The 16,578-nt window shown below is 35.9% G+C and overlaps 1 long non-coding RNA gene across 1 annotated transcript; it reads right to left on the bottom strand.

Moving 5' to 3' along the window:
- Nucleotides 1–1,138: 1,138 nt before the first annotated feature.
- On the bottom strand, nucleotides 1,139–11,019 carry LOC140513195 (uncharacterized). Its single transcript, XR_011970111.1, has 3 exons — nucleotides 10,931–11,019; nucleotides 1,984–3,154; nucleotides 1,139–1,261 (listed from the first exon to the last, which is right to left on the bottom strand). It is a non-coding gene; the product is annotated as an uncharacterized lncRNA (long non-coding RNA).
- Between the last annotated feature and the right edge of the window lie 5,559 nt (nucleotides 11,020–16,578).

Below are 16,578 nucleotides of genomic sequence, written 5' to 3'. Positions count from 1 at the left end.
TTGGTCCCTGTATTTTCATCGACCATTGAGTTTTCAGTACATTTTTTCTTGGTGTTAAAGCCTTATCTTTCATATGCCAGTTTACTAATAATAGGGACCAAGTACCCATCAGTGTTCATCATTATGCACATAAATTTTCCAATTAGAGAAACACTGACTTTGCAGTATTCTGGCCAAGTACCAGAAAAATCATTAATCAAACACCTCAAGTTACATGAAATCAGAAATGGTAGCTTCTCCCTCATTTCCCTCTTTTTGCTTTGTCAGTTGCCTCTCTTTCCAATATTACACACCAACAGCTGGAATTGGAAAGGGAAGATGAGTGATAATCTCTTTGAGTATTAACTTTTCTCATCTACAGAATGGGAATAATCATAGCACCTATGTCACAGAATTTCTGTGATGATCAAATGAGACACTATTTGTGAGCAGTTTTCCAACTGAGGTCCAGGGACCCCGGAAAGGTTCCAAAATCTTTTTAGGGAGTCCATAATATTAAAACTATTTACTTAGTAACTCTGATTTATTTTCTGATATAATAAGTATTGATAGTTATAAGCCCCCAAGCAAAAGTTCTGAAGGGTTCTTTATGACTTGTGAGAGCATAAAAGGGTCCTGAGACCAAAAATTTTGAGAACTGCTACTGTAAAGTGAATTACAAAATTTCAAATCTATGTAAATCCTAGCTATTTTCATTGTATGCATCCTTACTCATATAGCTCACAAATAACCATGGCACACTAGGAAAACTTGAACCAATGAAATGGAATAGCAAGTTGGACAAAGGATCATAGATTTAGAACAGAAAGGGAGCTTGGAAGCCACCTAGGCCAATCCACTCATTTTATGCACGAAATAACTGAAGTTCAGAAAAATTTTGATTTTCCTACTTCACACCAGTGAGGCAGAGCTGGGTTTTGAATGTAGGTGCTCTTATTGAAAAGTTCAGAGTTCCTTTTTCATTTTTCCTTTTTTTGTTTGTTAATACATTGGTGATGTGCAGGATTTACAGCAAGATATATGTGTATATATATATATATGTATATATATATATATATATATATATATATATATAATTTCCATCTAACAGTCATTTAGATGAAATTAATAGTAATACTCTCATATCTCATACCTTTCACCCTTGCTCTCTGGGCATGCTGATTCAATTTAAAATGCTCTTGTATTGGCAGGTCCAGGTTCTCTGAGATGGACTACCAGGTTGTATTTGTATTCAAATTCTTTCTGGGTCCTAGGATTCATCCTGTTTGGGGGAGGACATACACTCTACCAGTTACTCGTTGCTATAACTCTTGAGTTCCCTTCTACATATAAACCATTCATTCCCAATAATGCTATTTAGATTTTAAAGAAACGTTTAGTTAGCAATAAGGCAAAAGAAATAATGAAAATACAATCCCAGGGACTCAAATATTCAAAAAGTGCAGCAATAATTAACACATCACAATCAACACATCAGTTTCTCTACTATGCATTCAGTAATTCCAGGGGAAGAGCTCATATAGATTTACAGCTACTTGGGAGGGAAGTATGGGAGGAAGGAAAACCTCTGCCCTTAGGCTGAGACAGAACTCTGGTCTGCAGCTTTAAGTGTCATTGGTCCATTCAGAAACATCTGCACTACACAGATCTGCTTTTCTGATGGTCCTCAACACTCTGGCTGTGCAAATCCTCTACACTTGAATCAATGTTGTCTTTACAAGTTCTTTTGGCTAACAGTCACATTCACAAGGGCAATGGCAATATATTACACTATTAATTTGAAAAGTAGTTCCCTGTAACACAGAGAACAGCAAAGCCCATTTGTCTGGTTATTTTTGGTCACTTAAAACCACATTACCTAGCTCTTCATGTACCAGGATGCTATAGTGCCTTATCAAATTGTAACAAAGAAAGCTGGAGGGCAGGGGATGACTCTTCATGACTCTGAAGAATTTAAACCAATCTGGCCAGCTTTTCACTTACCATAATTTCATAAGATCTCATTAAATTTCAGCATCATCAAAACTGCTATAAAATTTGTCTATTGTTTTTCTGCTTTTCTTCTTAGAACAGGAGGGAGGAGCAAAGAGAAACAAAAACTTCTAATTGAATTCATCACTTTAAAGCTCTATGAGATGCAGAAGAGTGATATCTAGAATGGAATCTGTAATGCAATAATGTTGTTCCTCTCTCCAACAAAACATGAATCACATAGAGGAAATCTTCTGTCCCCTGCCTGCTGTTGTGGGTCTTTCAAACAAAGCTGCTGGTCACTGTCTGCTGAATCTTCTCGCCAATATTTCATTCACTTCATCCTTACCCTCTTTTCTTCTGTCTCATCCTTTTCCTTTGTTCCTTTCTTTTAAAGTTGGTAGTTTTTTCATCTTTCCTCCCAACAAGCTACTCCCATCTTTCTCCTGCTACACTAGCAAGAGAAGAAGAAAGAGTTGGAAGAGAGAGGAGGTGTTGTATGAATTCACATACTTTGGGATATCTGGGAAGGAAAGGAAACCAAAACAATAATTGACTGGTGAAGCAAATGGAGGAAAATAGAGGCATTGGGGTGGGGGAGAAAAGGAGGGAAACTGACAACCAATAAGTGGTACAAGTCAAAGTGGGGAAAGGAACAGAAAAAAATCCATATTCAGAGGAGAAAAAGAAAATTGAAGCTACCAGTGCCCTCCTCAACTTAACCACTTCCAGTGTGGGCTGAAGGAGTGATGGACTTAAATATTGTAAACTGCAGGAGCTAGCAAGGGGGTGATGGCACTTATCTTCTAGAAGAGATGAGGAGATGATAAATCACCCTGAGGGATGATGAGGTGGTGGACAGAGAGCAGAATACTCATGCTGGTTAGACAAAATTCTTATCACCAAAAGAATGGCATGATGTTTCATAGAACATTGACAGTGTTGGGTAGGCAATATAGAAAAGGAGGTCTTCATGATATTCCTGTAATATTTAAAGGAATGAGGTCCTTTATTTTGTTACTGTTTACATCAATTTTCCAGGTCTTAGAAGACTTCTCCACAGTCACCAGAACCTGCTTCAAAAATTTCTTGTGTCTCTACTTGCTCTCAAAAGAGTAATTCTTGAACGTGTTTTCCTTCTTGTAAATATACTTCATATTCTTGGGGATCAAGCAGGACTGGACTAAGGAGAGCAAAGAGAGAAACAAGTGGGTCAGGGGTTTAGCTGTAGCAGCAACTAAGTTGGACAAGCAAGCACATAGACTCTCCTCTCCTTCTTTTAATGGCTTAAATCAGTCTCCTATTATTGAGTGACTTAATTTTCACTGAAAAAAAAAACTCATTGAATTTCTCCTATGAAATCAACATTCATTTTGAAATCATACCTATGGCTCTAATAGTAATATGATTTTTATTTATTAAAAAAAGTTTTACCCTCAAAAGACTTAATAACAACTATATCCAGTTGAGCTAAGAACTCATAATGCTCTATACTTTTAAGTTTTCAACAAGATCCTCTGTGTTACTTATTTTCTTGAAAATGCATTAGTTTCCAAATGAGTCAATATTTCCAGAAAGTGGGACATGCCCAAGGATGAAGAGAAATTTAATGAAGAACTTAAAGAAAGGCTGGAGATGGGAAGATTAAGAATTCCACCACCTTATTGAAATCATGTTTTTTTCCCCAATATTTAATAAATACAAGTTCTTTACCCTTTTAAGATATCAAACTATTTAGACACAATTGAGGCATCCTTCAACATCTTTCACAATGTGATCTATCCATTTATTTGCTTCATAGTTTACTTTTCTGTACCAAACGGCAGACAACAATCAGAAGATTAGGTTCCTTCACATGCCCATTTTAGCAATTGTTATTGAATGAAAGTTCTTTTCCTAAACTCTTCAGGCACCAAAATGTTTTAACAGTTGATATAACTCATTTTCTTTACACAAAAGCATGGATTAGTGTTCTGTCTATTTCAGTACTAAATCGCTCCACATGAACAGTCAGTACCTCAGAAGGATAGTCCGTTAATCCTGTAGTGTTTCTTCATTGTCTTCAAGCTTTGTTTGTATAATCGTTAGAGCATTCTCAAAAGTTGTGAGAACTAAAGAATTACCAGTATGCTATGGAACAGACCAGAAAGTGTCTGTGTTCCTTGCAGTTTTGAGATCCTATAATAATGGTGAGTGACAATAATAATGATAGTAGTAACAGTGGCAACCATATTTATAAATTAGGACAGTGATTCCCTTTGTGTTCCCCCCCAGTGCAATTGAACCAAATGCAATCACTAAAAAACAAAAGGAATCTTTTGAGCATTTATGGTTCATTTCTAACTTGTTCAATAATATGTCAAGGTCCATTAGTTATAATACATTAGTTTCCAAATGGGTCAATGTTTCTGCAAACTAGAAAGTGGGACCTGCCCAAAGGCAAAGAGAAATTTAATGAAGACCATGTAGAAAGTCTGGGGAGGGAAAGGATTAAGAATTCTACCACCTGATTGATTTTTAAAGTGAGTTTCAAAGCAAATAAGTTAATTAAAATTATTTTTTAAAACTGAATCTTTCATTTCTTTTTTAAATTAATAAGATAATTCTAAGACTCTTTTAGTTTGGCATGACTTAAATTCCTTTATGTTGCTTTATATTTGAACCATATATGTACATATATATATAATTTAAATATTTATTATCTAAATATATATGTATGTACATTTTAATGGGTTGTTTTCTACAACTAAAATATATCATGGAAACAGAAGTTATGAGATAGATGTGCATGCAGAGATTTTAAAAATTAAAACCCTAATCTATAGTAGAAAAATAAGTAAAATATTATCTCAGTGTTCCTATGTGAAACCTTTCTATTTCCTTTTTGTAAGTACTTTATATTTTCAAGGTATGGGCATTTTCTCATGCTTCATTGCTTTGAAAGGTATGAAATTGAAAAAGAATTTTATTCTAACAGACCCAATAGTGTAGTCATCTAAATGAGTACAGACCCACCGGCACAGTGCCGGGAAGAAATTAGGTTGGGTCTAAATGAAATCATTTGTGGGTAACTAAGGATTTTACAGAAAATTGAAAATGCAGCCCTCTTCTGCTGGGTTACTTCATATTGCTTATGGTTACTTTTATTAGATGTTTCATTAATAATGTTGGGCACTGTGGGAAGGCTAATGTTAATTCTGACTCATGCAAACCCTTTTGAATATATGTATAAAGATGAAATACAACATTTATGGAATTTTTATTCAAAAGTACTATTAGGGAATTTATAGTATCTCTCACTGTCAAGAATCTCTGTAGTATTACTTCCCTACTTGAAAAAAAAAACTACATTTAAAATATACACAGTGCAATATCTGTGCCTTAGAAACTAGAATGTTTGAATTCACTGAGGAACGATCACCTCTGCACCTTCCTCCTCAAGCTAGAGAAGAGGAGAAGATGAGTGAACCCTAGCTTTACAGGCAAATGGTTCTTTGCATGCCTGCTTCATTGAATTCAATGGTGGTCAAATTCAATGGTGGTCTAATCTTAGCATTTTATTCTCCCTCCAACAAATGTACAAGACATTAAATCTTGCTGTGCTGGATTGACAGTTGACTTTGGCTGAGTGGTTCTCAGATAGAATTAGGCACATACTGTTTTTGAAGCTGAAAGCCAGCAAAAGGAGGGAGGTAGAAGACAGAAATAATTGTGTCTGGACTGTGGAATTGGATGGGTAGAGTTGGACATTATGCTGTTGGTGGGAAGGACCTTCTCTTTATCTCACAGAAAGTGACTCCCATTAGCAAATAAGCTGGTCCCTGCGACATCCAGTTGAAGAAGAATCATATAATTAGTCTTGGAAGAGAACGCAGAACTTATGAAGTCCAATGAAAAACACCCACTCTAACTTTCCCTATCCAGTCTTTGCTGAAAGACCTTCAGTGAGGTGGGAGGCTATGACCTTTTCAATTGACTTAATCCTACTCCTGTTAGAGGAAGGTGGGAGGGATTGGCAGATCAGGAATAATCCAAAGAGAATCATTTAATATCTCAGATAGTGAGCATTCTAGGCTTCAGTTGTACATTTCAGGACATTGATTTGTTTCATGAGAACAAATTTATAGAGTTTGGGCAAAAACTCGTTTATTTGTTTGATGGAAACAAATTGATGAATATGGGGCAAAAAGTCATTGTTATGTAATCTTTTCCTTCTGCTTATTCAATTAGTTGGTTATATATTCTGTTTATACAAAACCATTTCAAGTAAAAGACTGTTTTTCTATACATATGTAGGATATATTGATTGGCATTAAATTTACTTATATTAAAATCTTTTATGATAGTTTTTTTCAGTACATGGGATGCATTGTGTTCCACAACTGATTCTTGGTGCCAGGAGGGAGCCAGTTCATACTGGCTTGTGGAAGCTGATTGTTAAACCTTCAATGAGCATGTAAAATGGAGAAATTGGGAAATAGTATAAATTATGGTCTGATTTATTGATTTTTTATTGTGTAGTCTTAAGAAAGTGATGGAGAAAATGTTAATAATTAAGATTACATTTAAAAGTATGTTGTAAGTACATTCCCCTCCCCCAAGGGTGGTGGTGGTGGTGGTGGTTTGAGCTGATTGTTAAACATCTGTCAGTGCACCACCACTTGGGGCACTGATCTAGGACCACTACAGAAGTTCAAATCAGCTTTTGCGTTTCCTTTCTTAATCCCCTAAAGGTGTAATATGTCACTATATTAATTATCCAAAACAGAAATGGAATTTCTGAATTACCCATTTGTCATGATTTTCCTTGAACTTCCATCCCAATAGTAACGTTTGATCTTCCCAGATGTATGCATTAAAAAATCTTTGAGAAAGCTTCAGTATGCCCACTAGAAACTAGAGGTTTTCAAGCACATAAGTGAATTCTTATTGTTGAGCAGGTCAAACTCATAGTGGCTAGGTTCAGAATTATTGAGGTTATAAACTGAAATATAATTTTCTTTTATTTTAATATAAAAATAATATATCAATTTATTCATAATCATCAAATAATACTATGATGAAAATTATGTATTTCTAGAGTCCCGCATCCCATATCTTTTCTTTTCATCTTCTGGCTATGACCACTCACATTCATAGGACATTGATTCACAGCAGAATTTGACCACAAATGTATTGAGGAGCAAAATTTGAAAGAAAGCATTGAAGTGCTCCAACAAAGAGACCTCTGACTCTAGTCATCTACCTAAACCTCTTCACATTTGCCTCCGGGTTTCTAAAGTGTGACTAGGAATTCCATGTATATGTATGGGTATGTGTATACATATGTGTATGTGCATGCACATGCACATGTAAGTGCATGTGTATATGTGTGAATATGTATGTGTATACACATGCATGTGCATATATGTACGTGCATATATATGTGCATACGTATATATATTTGTGTATATGTGTATAGGCACATGCATCTGCATATGCCTATACATATGTCTATGAACATGCATATGCATGTGTATGTGTGTATATATAAATGTGCATGTATGTATCTATGTCTATGTGTGCATATATATGTATATGTTTATGGGTATATACACATGTATATATGTATATGTGTATGCATATGTATATCCATCTTCATATGTATATATACTCCATGTATTATTATTATGTTTGTCTGTATATACACATACACACACATATATCTGCAGTCTCCTCTGGCACATGGTAGAAATTTAACAAACATGTGTTGATTGATTGATCAATATTTCCACACATCCATTTGCATTTTTATAGAAATATTCAGGACAAAGAATTTGATTTTGAAGTCAGAGACCCGGGTTCTAATCCTAGCTCAGTTATTTGTTAGCTACATCACCTTGGGCAAGTTGTTTACTTTCTCTAGTCATGAGGTGGGCACTGATCATACTGCCAAACACAAGCAAAAAATAAAACAAAAAACATTATCTTCCCTGTGTAACCAACAATTTAATATGAATTCTTCTTGAAAACCTCCAAGAAAAAAATTGGATTCATTATAATTTTAGGGTTTAATGAAATTTTTAAGCTTTCTTAAGAAAAAAAGTTGTTTTTGTTTTTTTTTTTTTTAGCAAAATGCAAGGTGAAAATACTGAGTCAACTGTGAAAAAAAACAAGACAAAATCAGGGACTATATCTATTTTCCCACAAAAGCTATTACTATATAACTTCAAAGGCTAAAGTAGCATAAACTGAAATCACAGGAGATAAATGGAAGAATAAGCCTTGTGGACAGCTCAAGTCCCATCTTCCAGAGGTTATTTTCCCGTAGCCATAATATCATCTCACATTTCATGCTGAATGAATTTACTGTTTGGGGCTCACAGATCATTTGATAGTCTTACTTCTTCAGAAATATTTATGGGAAAGTCCTCTTTGGACATGAGGTGATTAATAGCCATTCTTATATCATCACTTTTAAGTCTATCCACAGTTTGTCATTAAAACTCATTTTCATCTGAGTAATTTCCTGCTGTAATTTAAAATGTCTGACCAGTATACGGTTAGGATAAACAGAATATTAGCTGTCTTCTTCACCTAGGCCTTGTCTTTTTCCTACACTGAGGATTCATCACTATGTAAATTCTCTCTGTTAAGAAAGCAACATCCTTTCCCAGACCAAAATCCATTAACATACAAATAGAACAGTGACAGGAATATCCTGGTAGCTGAACTTTTTAGGAAAAAAAAGACATTACCTTTTATACATATGCATATACGTATATATATGTATATGAGGAAGCTTTTGCTTAGGCCTTAATATTAATTTAACAAAATTTAATTTTGTTTTTATGCTCCATTGAGAAGATGTAGGATCACAGATTTAGACCTGGAAACAATCTTCAAGATCAACTAGCCCAACCTCAGTTTATAGATAAGATGGAGTGACCTGATCATGCTGATTTTAAGCAGCAGAGATGTAGGATTTGAATCCAGACCATCTGATTCCTGGCCCCATATTTGTTTTCACTGCCTCAATATAAGTATAATGAAAATGTCACATATTAAAAAACATATTTGTTATATACATAGTCATATACTAACAATTACCATGTGATGTCATTCATTTTATGGTAACATGACATTTATCAATAAGCCATCCTAATAAAAACATTTTAGGACTTAAAGTGTCTGCTTATCTAATTCTCTCATTTTATATATAGGCGATTAAAACCTCAGATAGGTCACAGAATCATAGATTTCCAACTGAAAGGGAATCTAAGATCATTTAACTCAAACTTTTCCCCCTGCAGATAAGAACACTGGGACCAAGGGAAGATAAGTGACTTGCTCAAGGTCACACAGACAAAGAGTAACAGTTCTAAGATTCTAATTCAGGATTCTGACTCCAAATCTATTACTCTTTTCTCTTACATGTTTCTATTAAAATACAAATAGGCTTTAGTCCCCAACTTGCCACAAATCTCTGCTTCTTGCAGCTATTATAAACTCAAAATCCCTGTAATTAGAAAGTAGGCTCTGGAATGACAGGGACAGAGATTAGTTTTGCTTTGTTTTGTTTTTTCCAATTTTGTCTTTCAACCACTAGCACCTAGACTAGTGTGATGCCCATAGTTGGTGCCTAATAGGCATTTGCTGAATTGACTTGAAGAGTTAGGGCAAATACTTCCACAATCCACCCCACCTTCACCCCACCAATGATGTGACCAAACTGTGAAAGTCGATAGGAAGGAGAGGAAGGACCAATGAGTTGGCTTTGCCATCCCATGATTAAGATGAAGCTCATATTATATACTCAGTCAGTTTCTTCTCCCACCAATCATATTAATCAAGGCAATGCCAATACTATGGAGGGCTCCCACATTTACATTAACCCTTCAGACTCCACATTTAAGTTGATTTCTTGTCCCTGACAATGTTCAGCTTAGTTAAGTTTATTTGCATAAATAGGTTTGATTGGTGATGGAAGTGCCATCTTATTCTCAGTTTATAGATCTGTTTTCTATTTTGTGCTATGTTCAAAAGTTTTATGAAAATAGACTTAGTAAACATATAAAGAAATAGAATGGTATCACTGGGCTTGGAGTTTGGACATTTACTTTCTGTATGACCTGGAGGAAGTAAATTAACCTGTCTATACTTCCAGCGTAGCTTGACTGGATCATCTGGGGCTTTCTCTTACATGCTGTGGGTACTATTTCCTTTGTGATATGTGTGTGTGTGTATGTGTGTGTGTGTGTGTGTATGCACATGTGGGTGTTTGTGTGTGAGAGAAAAAAACAGAGAGAGAGAGAGAGACAGATGGAGAGAGAAAGAGAGAGAGGGGAGGAGAGAGAGAGAGAGAGAGAGAGAGAGAGAGAGAGAGAGAGAGAGAGAGAGAGAGAGAGAGAGAGAGAGAGAGATTATTTTGTCTCCATTGTAATTTGGAGACTGTCAACAACCCTTCCTGGTGTCCTGGTTCACTGGACATGGGAACCTTGTACATGTGGGAATTTGAATGGCAGAAGTTCAGCCTTGGAGAAATTGAGGGAGCAAGGTATCTGGCAAGTGAATTCATGGAGGGAAAAGAGTACATGTGTCCACACCCTCCACCTTCACAACTGTACCTACAATTGGACTGTAGTGCTGGTGTCCTCTTGCTTCAGTCATTGTGCTTCAAGGCTGCTTCCCCCAGCTTCCACTTCCACACTTTACTCCCTTAGCTCTAACTTTACCAAGTTTCTATCATTCTCTGTGTTCCCTTTGCCTTCTGCAAACTGAAACTTTTTTCTATCACAAAACTACAACAAAACACTTCCCATTGGGTCTCCCTCTCTTCCTCTTGAATTCTTTCTCTGTTCTTGGTGCTGACTGATGCCTCCCTTATACTCAAACACACTGCATCTCTTGGTACCTTCCCCATGTTTTTCATCTCTCATAGCTTCAGATCCACAAAGACTGGTAAAAGAAGATGGCATACCTCTTGCCCCATTCCTCTCATCAATTTCAGATCCTTCCTCTGTTAGAAACATTCAGCATCCACTTCTCCTTTAAAGTTCTTTCCATCATATTCATTCCATTGTTGACATCATCTTTGGATTTCCAGGTCACTCTCAGTCTTCAAAAAGTTTACTAGTGTGGAGCAATTAATAGAGCACTGACACTGAAGTCAGGAGGACCTGAATTGAAATCCGGCTTCAGACACTTGATGCTTACTATCTGTATGACCTTCAACAAGTCACTTAACCTCAATTGCCTTGATTTCCCCCTTTCCCCAAAAAAAGTTTAGTACTGGGACATGATATTCTTCTCCACCCTAAATATTGTTTCCTTCAACAATTCTGGTCTCCGAAGTTCCAGTTTTCAACTTCCTTAACTCTCAGGATGTCTAGTCATGCTTCCTTAATTTTACTGAATTTTGAATTTCTAGGTATATTGGTGTCTTCTAGGATTTCCTGGGATTTCTCTAGGCTTGTGGTGTGATTTCCCACAAGGGAAGAAGTAGCTGATCCTTTGTATATTTATATTAGAATCATAACAAATTTATATATAACAGCTTGTCAAGAAAAGGTTGAATGGCCATTTCTTTGGAGTGTTTAAGACAAACTCCTGCTCAGGACAATGTGTTGTTAACCTCAGAGGCCTGGGTTCTCTACCAGCACTTTGAATTTGTGAATTATGATCATCCCTCCAACACCAGGCATCTAATAAAGTGTCCCTATTTCCCCTGACATTCATTTTATAGAGAACTTTTACTCCTATTATAAATTAAATAAATATGAGCAGTGAATGATTTCTTGCTCTGTGTCTCAAAAGCATTGATCTCAGACAAAGGCTTGTCTACAGCCATTTTAGAAGACTGATGAATCAACCGAATTATTTTTTAATCTCAGTGATTCATGGTTATCTTTAAAGATGACCAGATGCAAAGGAATCCAGTGCAATGGTACATGTGATAGCTTGCAGGTAAGCCCTTTGCAAATGACCATTCGCCAAAAATTAAGGCACTGTATTACAGAACCATCTTCCTGAAACATATATTTAACACATTTTTCTGATAGGATAAAATTGTATTTTGCTAGCAATCAATCAATCAACAGGAATTTATTGAGTGACTATCATAGAAAGTTTTTATAGTGTATTGAATACAGACCTGACCTCAAATCTAGGAAAACCTGGATTTAATGCCTTCCTCTGACACCTATTTGCTGTGCACCCTGGTTACTTAACCAGCCATTGTCCTAGATAACTTCCTCACAGCAAAGAAGGTGATAATCTTTAGGAGCAATTTCTTCACCTGGGAGTCTCCCATACCAACGAAACCACAGTTCAATATTGCTAAGCTCTATGTTGTATGCATTGTGCTAGGTACTAGGGACATGAATACAGAAGTGGCACAGTTCATTCCCCAAAGTAGCTTATATTGTCCTTTAAAAAATTTCAGAGTGTTGGAAGACAATCACAAATGGGGGAATCTTAAAGGATCTTCAGTAAGAGAATGTAAAGTTATTACCTGAGCTGAGACTTAAAAGGAGAGAGGAGACACAAAAGTCCAATATGAAAAGAGAAAATTCTCTAAAGGAAAGACTGCACAAAGACAAGCTCAAAGACAAGGAGATGGAATGTTGAATGAGGTAAAAATCAAATAGGCTATTTGGATTGAATTAAGAATATGGATGAGTGGAGTTTGGATGGGGAGCAATATGCAATTAGCTGGGAAATATGAGCTGGAGTCTGACTATGAAAGGCTGCAGTTACTGAAGGGAGAAACGGATTTTTTTCCCTAGAAGCAAGGAGTGACTGGACCTTCTTGAGTATAGTTGTGCCATGATATTTTCTATTGACTCAAATGATTCCAGTCATTTACTGGCAGGTAAATGACTACCTTCACCACCACCACCACTACTACTTCTGCTACTACTACTACTACTACTACTACTACTACTACTACTACTACTACTACTACTACTACTACTACTACTAGCAAATTGCCAAGATCTCTTGAGATTTGGGCTTTCCTAGTTTCTCTACTCCAAGTCTCTTATATTCCTCCATGCAAATGAAAATGAGGGAAATTTTTAGGAACAAAAATAAGCCTAGGCACAAGGGTGCCCTCTTCCTGTCTAGCCTGATTCTTAAGTTTCTTTAATTTGTTATAGGCAATATTTAGGTACATATAGCCATATAATCTACATTATTCACTCTCTGTCTGTCTCTGTCTCTGTCTCTGTCTGTCTGTCTGTCTCTCTCTCTCTCTCTGTCTCAATTCATCTATCTCTGTCTCTGTTTCTCTGTTTTTCTCTCTCTCACACCCATCTCTCTATCTGTCTCTATCCATTTCCCCCTCCCACATATATTTTAAAAGAGTACTTTCATTCTTTAAAGAAGTCTATAGAAGAGAAAAGCAATATCAGATATCTGAGGGGAAAAATAAAATGGGGACGTGGTATTGTAAGACTAGTACAGGTAGCAGGCACAATAGATAGAGTGCTGGGCCTGGAGTCAGGAAGACTTATCTCTGTGAGTTTAAATCTGGCCTCAGACATTTGCTAGCTATGTGATCCTGGGCAACTCACTTGCTTGTCTCAGTTTCCTCATCTGTAAAATTAGCTGGAGAAAGAAATGACAAGTCACTCCAGTATCTTTGCCAAGAAAACATTAATGGGGTCATGAAGAATCAGTATTGACTGAAACAACCGAACAACAAAAACACTCTAGGACTAATGTCAGGCATGATAAAGCTCAAAGTAAGCTGAGGCTGATGGAGAAAGAGAATAGTAACAAAACATTACTTTTTCGCATTGAGTGACAAAGAGGATGCTCAAAATTCAGAGCAGATAGAATGCTGTGGATAGAAGTGAGAGTTACTCACATATTTTGCTTCTGCTTCTGATATTTTTGGCCTTGAATGGATAAGAATAAAATGGCTACTGTGTGTCCAATATGCCAAATAGATAAAAAAAAGTAATAGAAGAATATTGAGCTGCCTTTGATGAGTAAAAAGCAACAGATCCCGACAAAATACATCCAGGAAGTTGGGTAGCATTGAGAGTGGATAGAGTGCTGGACTTGGGGTTAGGAAGTCTGGAGTACAAATCTCACCACACACACCTACAGGCTTCATGACCTTGAGTCCTCTTTAACCTCTTTAAGTTCCCACTTCCTCATGCATAAAACCAGTATTATAAAAACACCTACCTCACAGGATGGATTTGAGGATCAAGTGAGATAATATAAGTAAAGGCCTTTTGTAAACATTAAAGCACCATAAAAATGTTAAATATCATCATCTTTAGCTTGTGAAAAAGTTAAAGATGATTGTTGAGTCTCTGTCAATGATCCTTTGATTATTAGTGAGAATAACAGCCATATCAAAGGACTGGAGAAGGGAAGATGAGGACCATCTTTGGGAGAAGAGGGAAGAAGATGGAATCAGTGGACTTCATCTTAGTTGTCAACATTCTAGAATATATTCTTAAATATATGGGGAGTAGAAAAGTAGGAAATAAAATAATCACAAAAAAAAAAAAAGTTGCAGCTTCACCAGTAGAGTGCCCAGATATCTTCACCTACTAATTTTCCCAGGTTAAGGCATATATAAGCATATGGCATTTAGATCTTTAAGGAATAAAGTATTCTATGATTTCTATATTAATTAGTAGAACACTTTTCAGATGTATAATCAGTTAAACCCTTATACCATCATCCTTTTCATTGATGACTTTGTTGTCATATCAATTTCTTAATTGTCAGGCCTACTGACAGTTGATAAACTGATCGACTATTTCCAAACTGATTTGTATATCTTTCATGAAGATCAGAAGCAATTCCAATTGGATATTCTAGGTGGACCATTTCAGATATCCTTAAAGTTCATTAATAAATCAATATTTGCCTCAACAAGTTGTGTATTGTTGTTTTCCAGTACAACATTTGTCTTTTTCTATTGAATATTTTCAGACTAAATTATGTATTAGATAGTTGGCAATGATAAAAACAAGTTGCACAGTAAAGATATATAAAAGATATTAAGTGATAGAAAATATGTTGTGTACATATAAATATATATGTGTAGACATGCATAGATATGTATATGTATGTGTCTACACACATACTTCGTGAAGAGGGAATATTTTATTTGTACTTGCATCCTCAGTACCAACATAATAGGTATTTAATATTTGTTGATTGATTGAATCAACAATAGTTACAGTAGTAGCAACCAACCTTTTCATAGTTCAACATCTGCGACTTTTGCTTTGAAAGAATTTTGTCTTTCATTTCAAAATAAGAAATAAGATATCACTTCCTTCTCAGTACTCAATAATAATATCTTCTTTAAAACTATTTTCTGTTTTTCTGTCTCTGTTTCACTCTTTCTTCTTCCCACTCACTCCAACATACACTGAAAAATGAAATAATTTACTTACCAATTCTTTGGACATCTTTTGATCCACTGCAATAATACTCTTCAGCAATTACATAACTGGATGCTGGTGATAGGTGCAAATGTGGTAGGGATGTTTAAAGGAAAAAAAGTAAAGGAGGCATAAAGGAATAAATCAAGAACTCACAAGTATATTTTAGCTTTACAAGGGTATTTAGAACAGCATATACCCTGAGGTTTTTTGTTTTCTTGTGTGTGTGTGTGTGTGTGTGTGTGTGTGTGTGTGTGTGTGTGTGTGTGTGTAAGGGTGTATATTTCAATCTCTCAGAAAAGGGAAAGGTAAAATGATGAAAAGAGAGATTTAATATAAAATAAATCTTGAATTGATAGAAGAATTTGGGAGAAGAGTGATATGGTTGAGCCTGGTCTGGAATGGGGTCATCAAGACTTTGCTTTAGGATTCCAACATTTAGTGGATACTCTTCCCTCACCCCATGAGGATATCTCTTCATCATTGTAGTGATAGAGAATACCATTTCTATATCTCCTGTTATCCTAAGTATTTCAGTAGGATATTGTACACTCTTTCCTGACCTTAACTTCAGAACCCTATTGCCATAGTACCCTTCTTGTGTGTATGTGTGTTTGTGTGTGTGTTTTCCTCTACCAATACTGCACATGGTTCAGGTAAGTCTCTCTGTGGGCTGGGCATTATCCTTTCCCCAAAATACCTCCACCTATTTCTGAGTTGTTCTGCTTGATATCTCTTCCCTCACTCTGCTCTCTGTGCCAGTCCTGGCTTCGATCATAATATGTTAAGGATGATGTAATTTCAATTATGACTCTGTTTTAGGGGAAGGATATTCGCAGAAAGAAGCACATAGTTATTTTTTTTAAATAAATCAGTAAAGAAATGATTTATTTTTGCATAAAGACGTGAATTTCCACTGAAATGATGGATACTGAAAAAATTAGATACTTAAGGTTTTCCTGTGTTTGTTTTTACTGGTGATAGTGTCAGAAACTACAGTTTGCCTTTCAAAGTCCTATTGAGGGAGTCAGTCTGAATTAGGAGCATATGCACGTTTTTTTAAAAAATAAACAATGAATTATTGTGGAATTTGGGCATAAGAAACACAAAGCATTTCTTCCTGATTTGGGGTATTGTATTCATTTAGCTTCCCATTTTACAAACAGAATTGAAAGACAAGACAAAATGATATGATGGAGATTATTTAAAA

This window comes from Notamacropus eugenii, chromosome 7 (genome assembly GCF_028372415.1).
Source record: "Notamacropus eugenii isolate mMacEug1 chromosome 7, mMacEug1.pri_v2, whole genome shotgun sequence".
In the NCBI taxonomy this organism is placed as follows: Eukaryota; Metazoa; Chordata; class Mammalia; order Diprotodontia; family Macropodidae; genus Notamacropus; species Notamacropus eugenii.
The sequence above is the reverse complement of the archived record's forward strand: the minus strand, read 5'-3'. Positions and strand labels throughout refer to the sequence as shown.